Genomic DNA, 10,259 nt, shown 5'->3' with positions numbered 1-10,259 from the left:
ACGCTGTCACAGGCTGGAGAATCCCTTATTTGTGGGTTCATTGCGATTCGGGATAAGACTGCAGGGCTCCCAAAGCCCAACGTCCCAGGGCTGTGTGTTTTCCAGACGGGCTACCAAAACACAAGCACGTCAGCAGGCCGGTGAATCTTAAAGTGAAATAACATTCATTTCTTGATCAGAATTGTTTACTCTCTTGACTTTATGTTTGAAGAGTGTGTGCGGTTCACACTTATATCACCCAATCAGACAGGTGAAGTAATAAAAATAATAATAAATCAATCGCAGTTGGATGAGAGATCAATCATTGTGTTTGTTTGATAAATATGTTTTGAGAGTCCTGTCAGAGAATCATTCCGGTTGTCGCTTTCAAAACAATCCCTCCTGTGAACTGACAAGAGAGTCGAAGATCAATAAATATGCAAATCTTATCCAATCCTTGCTGTGGGCATTTACTTCTAAGTCTCCAGTGCGGCACGCCCATCAAAATCCAGCGTTCTGGAGAGAGCCTCAAAACCAGTGTAGAAAATAGCCTATTACTTATTAGTTATGATGTTTTTGAATGTAAAAACTATGCGAACGTCACAAGCTGACCTCAGACAACACTATAAAAAAAATGTAAAAAGCAAAAAAGTTCATGACACCTTTAAAAAAAAGTATTACGTTTATGTTGTTTGAATGATTTGCATGCCACATTTTAGTATTTAACTACAATAAATGAACCACAGTGCCCTTTCCTCTCATCTCTGCAGACTATGCTGTGTTCACCGCTGATCAGCTTGTGAAAGCACATGGCGTCATGTATGCTGAATTTGTGTGTCCCTGGACCAATGAGTAATACAATGAGTCATCTTTAACCCTCAAACACCCAAAAATACCAACACAAACATTTGGACGGAAAGAACGGAAGGTAAGCTGAACAAGCTGACATGCACATGCATCTAAACACACGCACACCCTCACGCAATCCCATTTCCCTTAGACAAACTTTCATTTCTCCTCTGTGTGACTGGGCGGGAATCGTTCACATGTATCTGTGTGTTGGCGCCGCACAGAGAACATCTGGAAACAGTGCAGTGTGAGCAGCTTTGTGTGTTCTTGGGGACTGCTCGCAAAATTACTTGTCAAACATTTCAGCCAGATGGGGGAGAGAGCGGAGAACATGTGTCCCCCCTCCCACAAGCCTGTTTTTTTTTCTTCATTTCCCTCCCTTTTTGAGGTGTGGGGAGTTTGGAAGTGTAATGATCGATAGGCTCAAGCACACAACATCCACCTGGGCTGTCCAGTTTCTGGCCAGCAGCAGTGGGTGGAGTGGGACTGCTAGCACTACAGTGTGAGGAGATCTTGACGGCATGGCCAAGGCTCCACATATGGAACCACACGTAACCTGAGCTGTTCAAAGAACAGTACAAGGCACTCCAGTTACAAATGGCCAAAGCGTCTCTTGAACGTAGTGTCAATGAACTAAATGAAAAGAACAAATCTTTCTGTAAATTAATTCCTGCAGCAGTGGTTTTGAAATGCAAGATACTCCAGGCACTTAGTGTGACCATAACTCAAAAGAAAACTCATCTGTTTTCTACTTCAGAGTGGATGATTTTTTTTTTAACTCTTAAGCAGACAGACAAAAGAAAAATCAACAAGTGTGTGCTTTTGAGGGCTGTTTAGTACACAAGTAGCCATTTAGCATATGCATTCATCAAAAGCAACTTAAAGTACTCATAACAATCCCCTTTGTAAAGACAAAATGCAAATCAAATACCCTAACTGTTATTTTAAAGACTGCTATAAAAGAGATTAAATGGAGTGCAAATGGAGATGTTTTTTTAAATCAAAGTTTTAAAGTTTTTTTTTAAATAAACAGTAATTAATCCATCTCTAAAATATAGCCACATTAATTTCATAGCTATGGGACTGTGAAGCTTTGGGGTCGTTCATGGACCAGGTCTACTTGATCTGTTTTGATCATCATTCAATTGATCTTCCGATCTGGACATGAATTTCTCTTTTTTTTCAATTTTTTTTTCCAATTTTTTAATGAAACACACATTTGAATGTTGAATAAAAAGAGTGAATAAAGCTAGAACATTTTTTTAAAGCAGAGGCTTTGTTCGTTCTTTGGATATGTTGTATGCTCAGATATTCATACAAAATATTCTGGGGGCCATCAGACTTGTGAAAATGATCAAATATGCTGTCGCTAACAAAAATGATGGCGGGGAAAGAGTTTTGTCTTATTATTTAATAAATGAAGCAATATTTTAGCAAGACTGTTTTCTCCTTCATCCTGAAGCAACGTGAGGTTACACATCTTAATCAGGGGTACAATAGTTCATGACTCATTCCTCATGGGGCTTGAACCAGCAACCTTCTATTCAGAAGCCCTTTAACCACTATGAAACACCAGCCTTACATAAAGAATTTGTTGAGGAGATAAAACTTACAAGGGCCCTCATTTCCTGTTTGTGATATTTCCTGCTTCTTGTCATTTCCTGTTTGTGGAATTTGTCATTTTGGTTTACATAACATGAAACACTAAAACATATAGTATTCGTGTGCATTCGCACCACACAAAGGCACACACATAACCATTTTCAGACACCTGTTTTAAATTACCATCGAGAAGACTAATCATCCTTTTCTTCCTCCTCTTCTCTTTCTTTCAGGGTCCCAGGGGTTTTGAGAAGGGATTGCCTCATAGTGTGTATGTTCTGCCTCCTCCTTCCACAGCCACGCCTGTGAGAACACAGAAAAGAACATGTAAGTGTTCCTTCACTCAGCAGCCTCACAAGAGCACAAACAGACCGTCTCTGTGGCCTTGGGCCATGGCTTGGACACTGTTCAGGCATCATGAGGCTCAGGGGTGGTGGGTAAATAGTCAGAGGCACTTGACCTTTCATGACCTTGTTGTTTTTCAGTCCATGGGGGCAAGCGGGGGGATGGTTTACACAAACTGCCACAATGTTACTTGCATTCCACTGGGAAGGAGGATGACTTCCTTATGGAATGCTTAAGAGCTATGTTCATGCATATAAGCAATAAATGGGGCTGATACAGCTAAAATAATTCGATCTAAATATAAAGATATTGTAGTTGAAAGGTTTGGGGTCGATATGATTTTTTTTAGGATGCTTTTGAAAGAAGTCTCTTATGTTTACCAAGGCTGCTTTTATTTTAAAACATTTTTCATTTTTTTTTTTTTACATTTCAATATATTTTAAAGTTGTATTTATTCCTGTGGTGAAGACAATAGCTGAATTCAGCAGTCATTCCTCCAGTCTTCAGTGTCACATAATCCTTCAGAAATCATTCTAATATTAAAGGGGTACTTCAGTGCTGGGAAGATGAATCTGTAATTAAACTGGGTCATCAATGTAGTAGAAATGTGAAATTATTTTTGAATTTGGTGCCTTCTAGACTGAGAAAAGACAGAAAATGTATTTTTGTCTCATGGGGATGAAAGACTTGCCTAGAAATCTAGACGCACCCTAGCGGCAGCAAATCTAATCTGCCCCCGAGTGTCATCTAGCAACTCTCAATACCCTTCTGAGCTGTATTCCCCTAACTCTTGCCGGGCCAATCACATCGTGTATAGAGTTGGTGGGCGGGGCCATAATGACAATGGCCGAGTTGCGTTTGCGTGCTTCTAGTAAACACAGAAACTGGCGAACGGCGGTCTTTCGAATCAGCTTTGACCGCGACTCTGGAAGACTTGGAGTTAAGCTTTTCTCTGAGAAAAGGACAAAGAACGGCACTGAAGTCATTCTTAAAAAGGGAAGATGTGTTCTGAGTTTTGCTGACCGGATACGGCGAATGTTTAATCGATCAACAAGCTCTGCTTCACCTTCGTTGCTCTGGTTGGTGTAGCGCTATCCTATCGTGCGCAGAGGGAGTTTGAAAGACAACCGTTTATCCCGCCTCTCGGATTGAGCCCTGTCTATGGTGAGTTTCCAGACCAAACATCTTGATGTGGGTCTGGCTTTTCAGGCCAATGAAAGACTACATTCCCAGAATGCTTCGCTGCCCTGTGAGGCCATTCCCAAAGCCACCAACTTGATTACTGTGACTGAGTTGGAGAAGACACTACAATTAAAAACTGAACGTGTCTGTTCAATATAATGAGTCACCGCGCGAGTATCACAGCACTGAGCACTAACTGCAGGAGTGAGATAAATGAGCTGATGAGTTCTCGTGATGAGAGCTGAGGTAATCGCGACTACACTTGCTGCATACATTCACAAGGCGAGTTTAGTCTGGTGCGTTTCAGTTCATGCCTTTGCAAGCTTAACTTTCATTTGAAAAGTTAAAAGACTTACATTGCTCACCATAGCTCCGTTGAAATGAGTGCCTGTAGCTGCCAGCTGAGCTGTGAGTGTGATCTCCCATCCCCCATACGCGGGTTCAAAACATGCGGAAATGGCTCCCTCTGCTGGCTGTAGTCTTTAGCCTTTGGCCAAACATTCCTCATATGATGCAAATATCGTCAATTTGCATCATAGGAGGATTTTTCCAGAAATAAAATGGATAAATCTCTTGTCCCAGAGGGATATGAGGAAGGGGAAGCACAATCATTTGAATATACTCCAGGGTTTCTACTGATACAAAGCCATATGCTAATCGCTGAAGTAACCCTTTCATTTTGCCATATCCATTACCATGTCAATCTCTCAGAGAGTTGTCATGACAGAAATATGTATAGGAAAGGCTGATCCATCATTTGAACAAAAAGACATAAAAAAAAGTTTTATGCACGTATTAAAACATATTCATTGAAATTGACAGTTTTAAAAATTCACCAGACTGCGAATATATTGTTAGGCTAATAATATATGCAATTGATACATCCCTCATATAGTAGCAAATTCTCTCATTGTCAAATGCCAAAAAGTATGATCTCAAATTAATGTAGCATCTGCACTCTAGACATGTTTCTAGCTTTTTGTGGATGTTTTTCACGTCTAGTTGAAGAGAGCGTTGAGCTTCCCCTGACTCCAGTAAGGAAGTAGGGAAGGGCGGAGAAACCTGTGGCTGTGACTGCGGTTAGCATTCGGTGACGCTTCTGTTAAGCTGTTGTGCATCTGTTCATAATTCACAATGACATTATGTTAGCTATCTGGTGTAGCGCAGGACTGTCACTGCATGATGATTTACATATATGTAAGTAGAGTGGGTGGTTGCTAGGGCATTGCTATGGTAATGCTAGGGTGTCCTGGATGGTTGCTAGGATGGTTCCTTACTGGCCTGTAAGAATAGCTGTTATTCTAGTCTCTATGGCTTAGATTTCTTCTAAATGCTAGTATATAAAAATTTTTTTTTTTGCACTTATTGTCTACCAGAAAAAAAAAGTAAATCCACAATTTGACAACAAGCAGCATGATTTGATCATTCATATTAGTAGCACAAATATTGTGGGATGAGTTACATACTGAGGTTTAATTCTTTAGATTAGAGGTTTGTAAAAATTGAAGCATCAGTTCTAGATAGTACATGTGAAACTATAAAATCGTTAAAAAATTGTAAAGCTAAATTGCAAATAAATGAGCCCAGCTGAGCCCCAAACTGTTTTTAAATGACAACATAACTTACATTGGCTTCTCTTCTCGACAACTGTCATGACAAAAGCTTCCTAAAACTATAAATAAGCTAAAACGACACATGTGTAATGGCCACAGAATTCCTCCCTTGTCTGTCCAAACAAAAACGAAGGGCCTGTTCAAACAAGCAGTGATTGGATTGACCAAGACCAGTCCTGTGCTCACGTCCGATGCCAAATGTGACATTGATATCATCAATGGGGACTTTAAAAAAAGAAACAAACAAACAAATGCTAAGCCAAATAAAATGAAACACTGACAGGCAGCTGTTGAGTAATACATGGAATTATAGGAGATTACTAGAGCTGCTGAATGTGTATATTAAAGGGTTAGTTCACCCAAAAATAAATATTATTTTATTAAATACTCACCCTCTGTCGTTTCGTCACCCGTAAGACCTCCGTTCATCTTCGGACACAAAGGAAGATATTTTTGTTGAAATCCGATGGCTCAGACAGGCCTTCAGTGACACCAATGTCATTTCCTCTCTCAAGACCCATAAAGGCACTAAAGACGGCGTTACAAAGCCCATCTCACTACAGTGGCTCTACAATCATTTTATGAGGCAACGAGAATAGTTTTTGTGTGCAAAAAAACTTAATAACGACTTATATAGTGATGGGCCTATTTCAAAACAAAGCTTCGAAAGTTTATAAATCAATGTATCGATTCATGATTCGGAAAACACGAATCACGAAACAAGAAATGACATTGGTGTCAATGAAGGCCTGTCTGAGCCATCGGATTTCAACAAAAATATCTTCATTTGTGTTCCGAAGATGAACGGATGTCTTACGGGTGTCAAATGACATAAGGGTGAGTAATTTTCATTTTTGGGTGAACTAACACTTTAAGCACATTCAGGCGGAGCAAATCGAGTTCTCATCTGAATATAGGCGGATGGTGAGGAGCTCACAGGAATCTGGACTGCATTCTTATAGAAATTATGAGACTGGAGTCACTTTGACCGGAAAAAGCAGGAAACAATACAGGGAGCCCCTGTTCTGCACAGTGTGATAGCCAACACTCCCTTCTTCCGGTCTAACTATTGCCTGCTTCCTGTCTTTCTTTGGTATGTGTATATTTATGAGTGTGAGTGTAGATAGTGGACCCCCACCATCTGACCCCCTGTCATCGGACTAAATTTGGACATTACACTGGAGGATGACCCTTGCAATCCTAGTCCAGACTGTACCAAGCTCATTCTGTTGCACTGATGACATTATTATTTTGTCCTGTATTAAAGGGATTTTCACCCAAAATGGAAATTCTGTCATAGTTTACTCACTCAAGTGACAATTCCACTTTCATTTGTATGTGGAATTTTTTTCTTAAAGGGAAAATTAAACAACAACAAAAAATTCGACCATTTATAATAGTGATAGTTTTCTGTTAATGAATGTATCCAAACAGTTGCTCACCTGTCTAATAAAACACACAATATGTTAAATTGTCTTTGGTGTTTTAATGGTTTCTACAAAATAAAATCAGAAATCAAGGGTAACGGTATGATGTCATTGATATGTGATGCATGGACACGCCCTAAGTTGCAATTACAACAAGTAAAAATTGCTTATTTTTCTGGATTTAAACATTCTCGGAACATTTGGGATGAAGTACACAAGTCAATGAAATATATAGCATCATTCTAGTGGTTTTTAGATTTTAATCCAAAAATCGTACATATTATGCTGTTAAATATAGCGATTACCTCACTATCTACATAATGCAGCTGATTGGTTGCTGCTGGATCAGTGGCCAATTAGCTTTTTTGTTGTTCTTTTATGTTTGCCATCAGCAGCACACTTTCAGAAACCATGCGACAGTTTGTCCGCATAATGTAAGGTATACATGAACTGCAAACACACACACACACACCAGAAAAAGAACATATTTTGCAATAATAAAATAAAATGTCTTCCTTAGAATTGTTCTTGTTTTCCACAAATATAATATTAAGTCTTGTTTCTGAAAATGTGCCAAAATTAAGTTATTTTAAGAATATATGTCTGCCATTGGGGTCAGAAGAACAAACTTAATTTAAGGAAGGAACTAGTTAATTTTTTTCTTACCCCATTGTGAGATTTGTTTGTTCGTGTTATAATCAAAAACTCAATTTTGAAAAAGTCAGTCTTTCAGTAAACAAGACTTAACCATTTTACCGTCAATGTGATCTATATTGAATCAGGAATATTTAAATATTTATTCTGGAAAACAAGACAAGGAAATTCAAAGGAAGAAAATATATTTTTGCAGTAGTCATATTCATGTCGCTCCAAATTAATTTCTTCTGTGGAACACAAAATAATATAGAACAATGGTGATTTAGACCTCACTGACTTCACATTGGGCATTTTTTCAAAATATCTACTTTGTGTGTATGTGTGTGTGTGTGTGTGTGTGTGTGTGTGTGTGTGTGTGTGTGCACATGGCTTCAACTTGAATGCACACAGAATTGAGGTCCCCATGAAAACACAAGCTTATAAATCATATAGAATGAGTTTATTATTTTTTTTGAAAATGTAAAAATGCTGCAAGTTTTGTGTGATGGATAGGTCTAGTGTAAGGGGATAGAATGTACAGTTTGTGCAGTAAAAAACATCACTGTGTCTATGGAGAGTCCCCACAAAGATAGTGAACCAGACATAATTGTGTGTGTGTGTTTTTACAGAAGAAAATCAGTCGTTTAAAATTACATAGGAAAACATGAAGAACTTTATTTCTTAGGTGAACTATCCATTAAAGTTAAAATTCCACATACCTCTTTGAATTTCCATGTTTTATTACAGTGGAATTGTCTTCTGGCTCACTCCAAGACACACGGAAAAGGAGTAGGACCCTGAAACAACACACAGCAGGCACTTTTCCATGTGGGGAAAATCGATTGGGAATCACAGGAAAACGGATTTTAGTGGAAAGTGCCATGACAGATTGAGATATGGTTGTTTGAACTCCGTTTGTAATGCATCTGTCCTGGTTTTATTTCTGGAGTCTTTTAAGATGAATCCAGGGAGAGGGCATCCAGATGAAATTCATTATTACTTCCTGCCAGATCCATCTGTGAATCGATTGTATCATATATTTTGGGAAAGTGACGCATTTCATTTATAGATCATTTACAACAAGACAGCCTGGCTCAAACAAAATCTTAAAGGTGAAATATGTTTTTTTTTTTTTTTTTTTCCACTATCCCATGAAGTCTAAAGTGCAGAGACATCTCTAAGCTATTCGTAAGGTGATCCTAAAAATGTGGAGTTAGCAAACATTGTTTGAGCACAGCAAATTTGGCTAAACCAATCATGTGAATTGGGGGTATATTTGTTTGACTGACTAATGGTCAATTTGGAGTGGTGGTTCTGTCAGTTGACACAAGTTGCACATTTCGCCTTTAAAGGCACAATATGTAAGATTTTTGGATTAAAATATCCAACAACCAAGAACAATGTTATATATTTTGTTGACTTGTGTACTTGTATTATCCCAAATGTTTCCAATAATGTTTAAATCCAGAGAAATAATAAATTTTAACCAGGACATGGTAAGTATCCGTTTGTCTCCTATCAATCATACACGCGTTATCCTCGATTTCGTAGAAACCACAAAGACCCTTTAACATATTATGTGTTTTACTACACAGGTGAGCAACTGTTTGGATACATTCATCAACAGAAAACAAATCATTGTCATATAGCTAAAACCAGGTAATCTTATTGTTTAAATCTCATTTTCTTGATTTACTGTCAGTGCCATGTTTTACCATGCCTAACATGGATCTAGCTTACTTTAGTAGCAATGTAACTTTCAACACACTCAAATGTTTCTAATATGATAAATCAGAGCTGTGTTACCCCTCATACGCATGACAGGAAGAAGCAGAAGCAGTCGTCTGCGGTATAATAAAAGCTCCACAAAATCCAGGCGTCATCAAGCTTTGTTTTTTTTTGCGGTGAAAAATGACATATGGCTTTAATTTAAATAATAGTGTCATACTGCAATTTTGAAGCATTTGGTTTTGTCTCACTCTCTGATCACACAGTGCCCCTGTTTTTATATACACTTTAATAATAATTGCTTTATTATGTATGTTGCATTAACTACACTGATATTCAAAAGCTTAGGGTTCAATAAGATTTAAAAAAATCTTTTAATTTTTTTTATTTTTATTATTTTTATTCAGAAAAGATGCATTTACTAGATCAAAAGAAACATTAAAAACTTTCGTAATGTTAAAAAAGATCAACTTACTGTTCATCAAATAATTCTGAAAAAAGCTTTGCATAACAGGAATTAGTTAAATATAGTAAAATATATTTAACAGAAAACTGCTGAGAATAAGATACTTTTTTTAAGGTAACATTTTCTCAACTTTAAACTTTTTGAAAGGTATAGTGTCGATATGATAATGACTTAAATTATGCATATCATTATTATATAATCAAATGTTTGTAAATGGCAGGGTTGTACAATATTCGTAATTCATGTGCTTATAGATATTTGATGGTATAGTTTATGATAAGTCTTACAATTTGTATAAAATACCAAATTATAAAGAAAAACTGAGGTTCAGTGTGGCTTTCCAAAATTTTATCTGGGCCAATGAAATCACTTCAGGCCAGTGCTGCTCTATGAGGAAATGGACAAATGTACGAAAGCAGAGAGACATGTGCT

Source organism: Pseudorasbora parva, chromosome 6 (genome assembly GCF_024679245.1).
Source record: "Pseudorasbora parva isolate DD20220531a chromosome 6, ASM2467924v1, whole genome shotgun sequence".
Taxonomy (NCBI): Eukaryota; Metazoa; Chordata; class Actinopteri; order Cypriniformes; family Gobionidae; genus Pseudorasbora; species Pseudorasbora parva.
Note: the sequence above shows the minus strand (reverse complement) of the source record.